The sequence below is a fragment of the Chiloscyllium plagiosum genome, unplaced genomic scaffold (genome assembly GCF_037043375.1).
Source record: "Chiloscyllium plagiosum isolate Xiang-an unplaced genomic scaffold, Cpla_swu_hap1 HiC_scaffold_4, whole genome shotgun sequence".
Taxonomy (NCBI): Eukaryota; Metazoa; Chordata; class Chondrichthyes; order Orectolobiformes; family Hemiscylliidae; genus Chiloscyllium; species Chiloscyllium plagiosum.
In genome coordinates, this window is record NW_028270142.1 from 45,268,576 (window position 1) to 45,282,400 (window position 13,825).

At 40.1% G+C, this 13,825-nt stretch overlaps 1 long non-coding RNA gene across 1 annotated transcript in view; it reads left to right on the top strand.

The window, feature by feature from the left end:
• Positions 1-521: 521 nt before the first annotated feature.
• LOC148150130 (uncharacterized) overlaps positions 522-13,825 on the top strand; it is a 42,362-nt gene continuing 29,058 nt past the window's right edge. Inside the window, exons 1-2 of the long non-coding RNA XR_015756832.1 lie at positions 522-660; positions 9,012-9,173. This is a non-coding gene — a long non-coding RNA (uncharacterized LOC148150130). The remainder of the gene's footprint in view (positions 661-9,011; positions 9,174-13,825) is intronic.

Here is a 13,825-nt window from a genome sequence, read left to right on the forward strand (position 1 = left end):
CTTCTCATTGCTTTGACTACGTCAGTATGTACACTAAGACTCGCAACATGTTTCATGAGATCCAGTTAAAGCTGAATCTAACTTGACAAGAATTGATGATCGACACAAGAAGTTGAGTTGAGAATAAAATACCCCTTTATGGCTGTACTTATTTGGCGCTTTTAACACTTAAAGTTCAGATACTTCACATGAGCAATATAAAACTAAAGTTGACAGGGATACGCATAAGGGCAGACTTTGGTCAAATTCTGTTCCTGTTTGGTTGCGCCGGGGAATGGGTTGGACAAAGATTGCAAGAGGCTTGATTACCATCAAAAACTGACCTTTTATTTAATACAGAAAATATTAACCCCTCGTACCTACAGAACAAAAGTTCACAGAAAACTTCTAGACACAACGCTCTGAGTCACGTGCTCTTACATCATTTCCCTGATGATGTGGACAAACCGATTTACATAGTCACATTAACCCTTCACATTACGTCTCCAGCCCAAGTCTCTGGAGATAACTGCTGTGGCAATTTCACCTATCTACCCACCATGTTCTCAGCTCTCTAGGAGGAGATGAAGAATTTGAGTTCTCCATCTTTTCTCTCAAACTCTGTTGGGCAGATTGAGAACCAGAAGATGACACCAGTTCACCATTCAGACCATCTTCCAGGTACTCTGAACCATTGGTGAATTCTGTAAAAGGTCATCTCTTTGTATAAAACACATGCATTTTTTGTCTCTCCTCACTATTCCATATCCAGTTTCAAGATAGTGTCGTGGATGCAATGTTTTCTTATGAATTTGGTCTCATGAGTCATGGACCACAGTGACTCTTGAAATTCGAGATCTGGTTCTGTGCACTGTAGTGATGATTGTAATTCCTTGTTTGATTGAAACAGTACTCATGCACCTTCTCCCTTACTCTGGGCACAAATCAAGATTTTCTCCTGCTAATGGATTGCACATGTGATGCAATTGGAAATCATCTCTTTCAATGATTTTGAGAGACCAGGCCACAAGACAGAATTATGTGCATTCCACAATACTTCATGATACCCAGGTAACGCAGGTGTAACCCCTGAGACATCAAGTCTGAGGAATCTAGAAATGACCAATTTCTAATCACAAATCAGCATGTCATCCATGACACTAATTGTCTACATTAATTAAGATATTGCATCAGAACAGGATTGTAAGAGTTATATTCCTTTGATACCATGCTCACAGATTTGAGTACATTCTTCATCTGAATTTCATGCATTTCAGATCTCATTTGAACATTTACTGTTGAAGGTAGGTACGTGACTGTTAGTAAAAGAAACGATTCCATGTCTTTACCAAAATTTAAATCCCCTTGTTCAGACCTTGCTAAAGGAACACACGACAATGAGTCTGCTGTAGCATGTTTCTTCCCTTGCACCTATTCAGTTAAATCTCATCAATCTCAAATAAGATGTTTGCACTCTTAATGGCATCTTTGCTAATTCCTACTATTCGGAGAAAGTGAGGACTACAGATGCTGGATTCCTGATGAAGGGTTTATGCCTGAAACGTCCATTCTCCTGCTCCTTGGATACTGTCTGACCTGCTGAGCTTTTCCAGTGCCACATTTTTCAATTCCTTCCAAAGGCTTGTGGTCCATCTCAGTTGTGAACTGAAGGTCCCCAGGTCATAGTCTGCAAACATCTCGCAAGCCCAGGTAGGATTGAATTTGTCTTTTTCAATAACTACATATTTTTACTCTGTTCCTATCAAAGATCAAGATACATAGTATACCATTTTACGTTTCCCATCCCTTAAATCTGGAATAGTACAAGTTCAGTTGATGATGCATCTGTGGCAACAATAACACGCTGTTCTGGGTTATAATGCGCAACACGTCCAGTGAAATTAATATTTCTTTGATCCTTTAAAGCAACATCTTGATCTTCTCCCCAGCACCAAAACTGGTTTGGCCTTAGCAACTGACCGAGTATTTCATTAACATGTTCTAAATTGGATATGAATGTCCCTATTTGATTCATAATTCCACAAGTAGCTGACACTCTGTGACAATTCAAGGATTTGGAAATTCTTTGGTTTCCTGAGAATCTGTTCTGACCACTGATGCACATACATTATGCTCTAGGAATTTAATGATTGGTGACAAGAACTCATATTTAGTATTGAGGTTAAGTCTAGCTTCTTGTAAATGTTGCAGGACAGATTTCACTGCAGCATGATGCTGTGTTGTCATTATCACTTGAGTATGATTGACCATCTAGAAAATTCCGTTTCACTGGTCATGGGTTCTTTGAGTCCTTGCATGGCTGATGAGTCCAGTCCTAAAGCTGCGTCTCCGACCACACATTTGACCAGTGTTTCTAGGAGGTGGAATTGGTCCTTGGCCTTGAGATAGCTTACATTCCTCTCTCTGGTTCCTTTCTGTACTTCCTCATGTATAGATGGATGTTCTCTACAATCTTCATACTGATGCAGCTTTTGCCTGCTACACTGAGACCACATGGTTATGGTGGCTATCATGCCCTCTTTGCACTTCCCTTGATTCAGTGCAATCACATCTCCACTCCCAAAATCCACAAACTTCACAGTATTGGTCAGTTTTCACCAGTGGTCTCCCTTTCACCTCAAATGACTGCACAGTTCTGTTTTCTGACATCTGGCTGGCTGATTAACTGGGCAAAAGTGAGGACTGCAGATGCTAGAAACCAGAGTTTAGATCAGAGTGGTGCTGGAAAAGCACAGCAGGTCAGGCAGCATCCGAGGAGCAGGAAAATCGACGTTTCGGGCAAAAGCCCTTCATCAGGAATAGAGGCAGGGAGCCTCCAGGGTGGAGAGGAGAGATAAATGGGGTTGGGGGGGGGGTGGGGGGGAGTGGTGGCTGGGGAGAAGGTAGCAATGACTCCAATAGGTGAATGGGGGTGGGGGTGAAGATGATAGGTCAGAGAGGAGGGTGGAGCGGATAAGTGGGGGAAGGGAGATTGGCAGGTACGACACGTCATGAGGACATGATTAACTGTACTGCCTTTGACAATGTCAAACCACCCTTTGCCTGCAAGAAGTTTGCTAAAGCCTCATCTCAGATACCTACAACCATTCAGTCCTGGATTAATTCTTCTTTAAACTTACCATCTACCCATTATCTGCAATCCGGTATACGTCATTAATAAAGAGTTCTCATTCCCTGTTGGTCAGTGAAAGTGCATACTAAACTTTGGCTCCTTAATAACGGTGTTTCTCCTAGGACTGGAGTAAGTGTTGAATGTTCTAACTACTTTGTCATATGAAGCTGGTTTCTCTTTAATCCTTTGTCTAATTAGGATGTTTCTTTCTAGGTTTTATACCTAGTCCTAATGTCAATTGGACTTTTTCAAATCTGCAATGCTGATTCAGGCCTGGTTTGACCCTGTAATATATTTGAAGCACTTGATAATGTCAGTGTCTTTTCCATTGCTTGACTGTACTGTTTCTGTGCTCCATAGTCTTTTACAATCATTGGCTATACATATTATTCCACCCTTTCACTTTCTTCCACCACCTGTTATTCTGTTGTTTTATTTAGATTTTGTCCTTGAGTAAGGCTGATAAAGATTGTCGGAGGCTTGGCTGTCAGCGACTCATTAAATGCTGACCAAGTGTAGGTCAAGACTTCACTTAGGGCTTCTAGAAAGAACTGTCTCTCAGTATTCATTCCATCACATTGTTTACAGATATATATTAATCAGCGATATCATAAAGGAGGAGAGAGACATGGAGGGAATTCCAGAGCTAGGGCTGAGACAAAAGAAGACAGAATCACTTTGCGCTTGACATGAAATGGTCAACTGCCTCCTTCAACTACTATAGTTTATCTGGTAAAATGATGAAATGAAAAGAATATTGAAGGCACCAGAATTAGAGGAACCCAGCCATCTCAGAGGACTGTGGGGCTGAATGAGATTACAGAGATGGATTGGAGGGGGTTGGTTTTTGGTGATTGAAGTGATTTGAAAATAAAGATGAGAATTTTAAAGTTGAGGCATTGCTTGTCACAATGATAACAAAATATGGATAATTAATTTTTGAATTTCATCATCTGGCTTTAGTACTTGGGGCTTTTGTGGACTGTAATGATGATAAACACTGACTTAAAAATGGCCACAGTATTCATCTGATCACAGGTTTGTGCCAAGTTTGACTGGGGGGTGGCTAATTTTGTACCTTTGTTTACGAACATAAGTACATAAGAAGTAGGAGCAGGAATCTGGCCCATCGAACCTTCTCCACTATTCAGTAAGATCATAACTGATCTTCTTCATGGACTCACCTGCCTGCTCGCCATAACTCTTAATTCCTGTACTGTTTAAAAGTCCAATTATCTTTGCCATAAATAAACATTCAACGAGATAGCCTCAACTGCATTATTGAGCAGAGAATTCTACAGATTCACAACACTTTGAGTGACGAAGTTCCTCCTCAGCTCAATCCTCAATCTGCTCCCCATTATTTTGAGGCTATGCCCACAAGTTCTAGTTTCACCGACCAGTGGAAACAACCTCCCTGCCGCTATCTTATCTATTCCCTTCATATTTTTATATATTCCTATAAGATCCCCACTCATTCTTCTAAATGCCAATGAGTATAGTCCCAGTCTACTCAATCTCCCCTCATAAGCCAACCCAGTCAATTCCAAAATCAACCTAATCAACCTCCTCTGCACCCCTTCCAGTGTCAGTACAACATTTCTCGATCATGGAAACCAAAACTGTACACAGTACACCAGATGTGGCCTAACCAACACCTTACACAGCTGCAGCATAACCTCTATAATTTTAAACTCCATCCCTGTAGCAATGTAAAATAATATTCCGTTTGCCTTCTTAATTACCTGCTGCACCTGCAAACCAACTTCTTGCGATTCATGCACAAGGATACCCGTGTCCCTCTGCACAGCAGCATGCTGCAATTTTTCACTATTTAAATAATAATCTAATTTTCTCTTATTCCTACCTAACCTCATATTTATCAACATTGTATTCAATCTGCTAGACCCTTGCCCACTCATTTAACCTATCCTAATCTTCTGCAGACTTTCAGTGTTCTCTGCACACTTTGCTCTACCACTCACCTTAGTGTCATCTGCACACTTTGACACACTACACTTGGTCCCCAACTCTAAATCATTTATGTTAAGAAGAGTATCAAGGAGAAACTGGAGAACTACAGACCTGTGAGTCTGACTTTGGTTGTGGGTAAGTTGTTGGAGGTAATTCTAAAAGATAGGATTTATAAACGTTCAGAGAGGCAAAAATTGATTAGGGATAGTCAGCATGATTTTGTGCAAAGAAAATCATGGCCTCACAAACTTGATTGAGTTTTTTTGAGGAAGTTACCAAAAAGATTGATCAGGACAGAGCAATAGACATTGTTTGCTTGTATTTTAGTAAAGCCTTTGACAAGGTTCTGCACAGTAGACTAATTAGTAAAGTTAGGTCACATAGAATTCATGATCTTGCCAGTTGGGTACAAAATTGGCTTAACGGCAGGATTCAGAGTGGCAATGGAAGATTGCTTTTTCCACTGGAGGCCTGTCACCAGTGATGTCCCACAGGGATTGATTATGGGTTGTCTTTTGTTTGTTATTTATATAAATTATTTGAATGAGAATATAGAAGGTGCAGCTAGTAAGTTTGCGGATGATTCCAAAATTGGTGGCATAGTAGACAGTGAAGAAGGTTTTCTAAGATTGCAAAGGGATCTTGATCAAATGGGTCAATGGGCTGAAAAATGGTAGATGGAGTTCAATCTGGACAAATGCAAGGTATTGCATTTTTGTACAATAAACAATGGCAGGACTTATTCAACTGATGGTGGGGCCTTGGCTTGTGTTATAGAACAGAGGAACCTAGGGGTTCAGGTACATAATTTTTTGAAGTTTGTGTCACATATAGACAGGGTGGTTAAAAAGGCTTTTGGCATACTTGCCTTCATTGCTCAGTCCTTTGAGTAAAGACGTTGGGAAATCATGTTGAGATTTTACAGGACATCAGCGAGGCCTCAGAACAAAGTATTGCAGGTCATATTATCATAGAGATGTGCAGCATGGAAACAGACCCTTCAGTCCAACCCATCCATGCCGACCAGGTATCCCAACCCAATCTAGTCCCACCTGCCAGCACCCGGCCCATATCCCTCCAAACCCTTCCTATTCATATACCTATCCAAATGCCTCTTAAATGTTGCAATTGTACCAGCCTCCACCACTTCCTCTGGCAGCTCATTCCATACACGTACCACCTTCTCTGTGAAAAAGTTGTCCCTTAGGTCTCTTTTATATCTTTCCCCTCTCACCCTAAATCTATGCTCTCTAGTTCTGGACTCCCCGACCCCAGGGAAAAAGACTTTGCCTATTTACCCTATCCATGCCCTTCATAATTTTGTAAACCTCAATAAGGTCACCCCTCAGCCTCCGACACTCCAGGGAAAACAGCCCCAGCCTGTTCAGCCTCTCCCTATAGCTCAAATCCTCCAACCTTGACAACATCCCTGTAAATCTTATCTGAACCCTTTCAAGTGTCACAACATCTTTCCGATAGGAAGGAAACCAGAATTGCATGTAATATTCCAACAGTGGCCTAACCAATGTCCTGTACAGCCGCAACATGACCTCCCAACTCCTGTACTCAAAACTCTGACCAACAAAGGAAAGTATACCAAACGCCTTCTTCACTATCCTATCTACCTGCGACTCCACTTTCAAGGAGCTATAAACCTGCACTCCAAGGTCTCTTTGTTCAGCAACACTCCTTACCACTGGAAACTGTACTGAAAACAACAAATGCTGGATATCACAGCAGACCACGCAACACCCATGGAGAGAGAGCAAGCTAATGATGAACTCTGATGAAGAGTCATCTAGACTCGAAACGTTAGCTTGCACTCTTTCTATGTGCATTGGTGAGGCCTCATCTGTAGTACTGTGTCCACTTCTGGTCACTCTGTTATAGGAAGGATATTGTTAAGCTAGAGAGGGTTCAGAAGAGATTTACCAGGATGTTGCCAGGTACAGAAGGTCTGAGGTAAGAAAGGCTGGATAGGCAGAGACTTTTTTTTCACTGAGCATAGGAGATTGAGAGGTATCTTTACAGAGGTTTATAGAAATCATGAGGGATATAGATGGGTTTAATGGTAGGTGCCCTTTCACTAGGATGGGGTATTTCAAGACTAGGGATCATATTTTTAAGGCGAGAGGAGAAAAATTTCAATAAGACATGGGGGCAAATGTTTTACACAGAGGGTGGTTCACGTGTGAAATGAACTTGGTGAGAAAGTGGTGAATGAGGGCACAGTTAGAACGTTTAAAGGTCACTGAGATAATTACATGAATGAGAAAGGTTTGGAGGGATATGGGCCAGGAGCAGGCAGGTGGGATTAGTTTGACATGGATTGGTTGGACTGAAGGGTTTGTTTCTGTGCTGTATGACTCCAGGAATCCAAAACAATTGCCATTCTGCACTGAAATTAACATTTTATCAAGAGATTGACATCAGAGATGGAGTTGTAAGTAGAATTGGAAAAAGCTCTATCGCTATGTAAGGACAAAGCCCAGTGACAAAGCTAATTGTAAACACCAAGAACCAACGATATCTGCAATATTCATGGCCATTTTTGATTCAATACACTGTGATTTCATATTAAAACCATATACCTTCAGAACACCCTAAAAATGTTAAACTGCATATTCATTTATTTTCCTTTCTTAATGGATGTGATTCACTTTTAAAATTGCTACCTATATTTTTATCTGTTTGATGTCATGTCGTTTTTTTCCTTTGAGGTTGGCGTTTAAAAATTGTTCTTCCTTTCACTCAAGAAAACTTTATAATTTGCTCTTTATTGTTTCTGGTGAATGGATTAACCACATTCTAATTGGGGAGAGGAATGGCTGCTTGTTGTAAAGAATTTTAAACATTTATTTCATCCGACTGAGGAGGTTGAAAAGAATGGAACTGATTCATCTCATCTCACCTGATCATAAACCAGGAAATTATGTAGCTAATTGACCTGGGGTTAGATTGAAGGAAAGAGTGTGAGTGCGGGGTGAATGGGAGTTGGTGTGAGTTAAGAGACAGGCAACAGAGTGTTGGATAATGTCAAGTGTGTAATTAAATAATAATAAAATAGCACATGTAGTTGAATAACAGTGAGCAACTGAATATATAAAGCTTAGCTACCCAAAATAAACACAGCAATTAAGATGATTGTCAAAATGGCCAGAGGGGAGAGAAGGTAATACATTTTACACAGTGACTTGTTGTGATCTGGAATTTGCTGCCTGAAAGTGGGGAGGAGGAAAATTGAATATTAGCTTCAGGAGTGTTGTTTTCCTGCTGTTATAAGTAGGTTGGAAATTCTCTGATCTCCATCATAGTCACACCAATGTGACTGCAACTGCGAGCAGCGCCAAGGTCATAGCTTGGTAATGAATGGCATCATCACATTCTGACCTCTTCCACAATTCCCACAACCCTCTGAGAACACTGTGCATCTTTAACTCTTGAGCATTTCCTGACTTTAATTACTACCATTGATGTCTGATGTCAAAGTCTTAACCAGTGGAATTCCCCTCCTGAACCACTCTACCACTCTCCCTCTCCTCCTTTAAGATATGGTTTAAGCCTACTTCATTGACCAAGCTTTTGGTCCCTGTTCTAATATCTCTTTATATGGTTAAGTGTAAACTTTGTCTAATAATGCATCTACAAAACACCTAACAATGTTTTACTGTATTAAATGATCTGTATAAGTACAACTTGTTTCAACTGTAAGTCTACCATTAAATGGTATGGTCTTGCTATGGTAACAACTTGCAGGCTATAACAAATAATACAGAAAACAAGTTGGCCAAACTAATCGCCTTGCTTGTAGATTATTTTAAATTAATGATCCCTTGACACTGACTTTGTAATAAAGATGAAATAGCCTTTCTTTATTCATGTTTTATTACTTTAAAATTTCTTGTAATTTTATCAACTTCTGCAGAACACACCATCAACCAGGTCTGAAGATTGCCTTGGTCCCAGAGTGCCAGAGATTGTTCTCTCATTACAGAGAGCCTACTGATGGTGGGAATAACCTGAAGATCGGCACAGGTGTGAGGTGAGGTTGGGAAGGTAGGACCTTCGTGGTGACCTCAGCCAGAAGGTAATTAAACCAGTGGTATTAGTGTCACCATGGCTCAGTGTGTAGCATGCTTGCCTCTGAGACAGAATGTCAAGTCCCATTCCAGAATTTGATATCGAACTATAGGTTAATCCTCCCAGTGCAATACAGAATGAGTGCTTCACTGTTGGAAGTGCTGAGTTTCAGATGAGATATTAAACTAAGGTTCCATACATTACTTCAGGTAAATGTAAAAGATCCCATGGCACAATTTGCAGAAATGCAAAATGTTTCTTGGTGTCCCGGCCAATATTTGTTCCTTAATCAACATTAATACAACAGAGAATCTGCTGTTTAACACAATTGTTAGGGGAGTTCAAGTTAGTTTCTTCACTTTCTAAAAGAAAAGTGACTGCAGTTCATAAAGTGCTTCATTTAACACACTGAAGGAAGCCAAGCAAGGTGTCAAATAAATTCATAAACATGTAAGAAGTAGAAGCAGCAGAAAACCATATGGTTCACTGAGTCTGCTTCAATGCGCCCTTGGGTATCATCTTCATTTTCTGCCTGCTGTCCACATCCCTTGATGGGATCACTGATAGACCAAAAATCTGTCTTTTTCAGCACTAAATATATTCGATTTGATCAAGATTTCTAAAGATTCGGATCCCTTTGAAAGAAGAAATTTCTTCTCATGTCAGTCCTTTGTTAATGGTTACTTATCCTGAAACATTCATCCCTTGTCCTACATTCCCAGCCAGGGAAAACAACTTCTAAATGTCAGCCTTTTCAAAGTTTCTTCAAGATATTGTACCATTTCAATGAAATCACCTCTCATTCTTCTAAACTCTAGATATTTAAGTCCAATTTACTCATCCCATTATTGTAGGAACTCTTCCCATGTCAGGTCCCATGTGGTGAAACAAACACAGAGAATGCTGGAGAAATTCAGCAGGGTTTGCAGCATCTGTGGAGAGAGATTAAAACACTAAATGCTTCAGTCTGGTATGATTCTTCAGAACTCAGCTAATGTCATGACCATTTGTTGTATTACTTCAATGCAGTAACATCCTTCCAAAATTACATAAAATATTGTTGAAACAGTCTCACCTTGGCTCAGTGGGAAGCTTGAATTGTAGCAAGACTTCTTTATTCTTGTACTCCAAATTTCTTTGCAATAAAGGCCAACATACCATTTGTCTTCTCCTTTGCATGCTGCACGTACATACTAACATTTCATGTCTTTGTTTTAGTGCAACCAATGTTGTTATCTCAACTTTCTCCCCTCTGGGTTTTCTTAATGTAGTATTCTGCCTGTGTGGAAGATGGGATTCACTGGATCAAGAGAAGCTTTGTTGTGGTATTCAATGTACATTCTTTCTCATGCTGCTACACCAGATGTAAAGCAACTGTGAATCTGCTTATAAGCCACATATCAACTCAGATCCTTATTCATTCTGGCCCCTTTTCATCTTTTGTTACACAACATGTACTTACAATTTGCACAAGACAACCACATCATTTGGCCTAGATAGTCTAAACTGATGCTTATTCTCCACATTAGTCTCCTTCATTTTCTTTTATTATTTCAGAGGATCTGGGTGTAGCCCATGCACAGTTGCCCTTGGGAATGTAGTGATGAAATGCCTTCTTAAATCACTGCAGTCCTTGGGGTATAAGAATGCCCACATCACTGTCATGAAAGGTGGCCCAGCGACAGTAAAGTAATAGCAATATATTTTCAAGACAGAATGGTGTGTGGCTTGGAGGGGAGCTTATAAGTGGCAATGTTCTTATACACCTACTGCATTTGTTATTCTGGGTGGAATGGTCTTCATCCAGTCCTATCAGTATATCCTTTTCCCACATGTATATATACTAATTTAATATGAACCGAGGAAAAATATCCAAGCCCCTTTACTTCTTTGCCAGGATTAGCAGGCAAGTGCCTGCATTTTGTTAAGGAGGAACCCAGAGGCATTTACTTGGATTGTGTGAGATGGCAAACAGGGAAGTAAAGTGTACAGGATGAAATGTATACCATGTGGACAAGGGACTGGGAATGGGAGATAAGAAAGCAAATATCTTTGAGCAACTGCTCAAGCTGCTCAAACCTCAGGTTGAGTCAAACTCAAAATTTCACTCTATGACCTATTTCTCCTCCATTTCTATCACTTCCTATAACTCTCTGAGATCTCTGTGCATTCTTAATTTTCATCACTCCATCTTGGTGGCCTTGCCTTAAACTACCTTGGCCCTAAACTCTAGAACATAACTGCACCCCCACCCCAACCCCGAAAAACCTCTTTCTGCCTCTGTCTCCTTCTTTTATTGCTCCTTAAAACCATTGTCCTGGTACCTTCTTACATGCTCCTGTGTAAACTTTTATCAAATAATCACCCATACAAAGCAGCTTGGAATGTTTATCCACTTACATGATGTTATATAAGTGCAGGTTGTTGTTCATTTTTATCAGAAGGTTACTTTGTAGAATAATGTAGAGGCAGAAAGGACATCAGGCAGAATATGCAGTGGTTGAGGAGTTAACTTGTAATGATTGTTTGATGGATGAGATTGAGTGCCCTCCCCACTCTGTAGTACATGGCCGCTCTTGGGAAATCTGTAGCAAAAATGCACAATGCCCCTGACTCCAGTCTTATTCTCTATCAGGCGCAGAGACCTAGAATGCCAGATAGAGTTAAAAATAAAACATAAATAAAGGGCAAGCAATTATCAGGTCTTATAATAGACTTAAATTACAGTTATACTTTTTTGTTTTTGAACTATAATTATTATAAAGGAATGTTGATTCAGTTGTTTTCTAATTAGGTCAGCAAATCAGCTTGTTATTGGAACTATTATGAAAGCCACAGAAGTATTTTTCTTTGGATCTTGTTTCTAGGTGAGGCAATCTGTTGCAAAGGGGCAGCTGTAAAAATACCCAAGCTTATTGGCATTACCACCTGTTGTTACAGATCTCACTGATTTCATCATTGCTTTGGGTGATGTCTGTATTCAAAGGCTCGTATGAACTGCCAGTCAAAGAGGTTAAAATAATTCTCCAATAACAAGGCCTGCACATGGTGGAGAACGTTAGCACCACTTCTGAAAAAGTGAAAAAAAAATTGCAATTTCCCCCTCCCTATTTTATCAGGAATCAAGTTCATCCCCAGCTGTGACTCCTGTCAGGAATCTGGCCTCATTGATCGTGTTTCTTGAGGTCAGGTTACAACAGGAATCACAAGACAAACACACAGTCCCATCCTGTGACTCACTTCATTTCACTTTTCCTACTGCACCTGCTGTCATGGATGCTATTTAAAACAGAAGCCCCGTGATTTATTCAAGGGTCTAATAAATAAATACATTTTAAAAACATCTTATTAACAACTTCAGCATTATTTAATTTGATGTCTGTTCTCTCCACCACTGTTGGTGAGGTTATGTATTGATAATAGGGAGACATTAGGCAGCACGGTGGTTCACTGGTTAGCACCACTGTCTCACAGCACCAGAAACCCAAGTTTGATTCCAGCCTCGATCAACTGTCTGTTTGGAGTTTACACATTCTCCCCGTTTCTGTGCAGATATCCCCCCACAATCCAAACATGTGCAGGTTAGGTGGATTGGCCATGCTAAATTACCCATAGTGTCCAGGGATGTGCAAGTTAGGTGATTAGCTGTGGGAAATGCAGAGATAGAGTAGGGGGATGGGTCTGGGTGAATGCTGTTTGGAGGGCTGGTTGGGCCAGATGGCCTGACTCCATACTACAGGGCTTCTATGATTGAACTTGTCTTCAGGTTTGCCACCTCCTGGTCCTCAAGCCTTCTAATGTAAAGAAGTTTTTTAAAAAAAACTTGAGCAAGATAATGAGAAAAGAGTCTCCACCTATATCTTTCAGTGCCACAATCCAAACCAAAGTGCAAAATTTATGTATTGCCTTCATGATCACTGGGTCAGTATCCTGGAAGTCTCTACCTAACAACATCTTCATCTCAAGGGCCATCTTCGCAGGGCAACTAGGGATGTCAATAAGCCAGTATTTCATAAATTCCAAAAACAGTGATGATCGAGAGTAACAGAGTAGGGTTAAATGGCTGAATGGTTTAGTCCCATTCCTATATTTCTAAAATAAGATTAAATTAAACAAGATTTTAGGAGACAAGATTATAGAAAGATTTGCATTCATACAGCAACATTCAGTAACTCAACACTTCCCAAAGCACTTTGCAATCAATGCACACTTTTCTCACTGTTGTATTGTTGGAACCACAACAGCCAATTTGCACAGAGCAAACTCCTCCAAACAACATGTGACAGTAATCCAAAAATAGGGTTTTAACCTAGGTGTGTGTTTTATTAAGAAGCAAAACGTAAGTCAGATGAGAACCAGGTATAAATAATTGATTCAGCCTTCATTGTAGTGAATTGAGTCATCAACTTTGTTAAATTTATCTCAAAATATTAACTCTAGATGCTGCCAGGCCAGCTGAGTTTCTCCAGCACTTTCAGTTTTAATTTCATATCTCCAGCATCTCCGTTTTCATTTGAACCTTTTTGTGTCTTTGTTAAAAACAAAGCTTCGTATAAAATATTAAAAATATCAGAGACATGGGAAAGGCTTTTATTTGACCAAAAGTCAAGGTTTGTCCAGTCAAGTAATAAAGAGACTTTATGTTTGCCAATTAGCTTG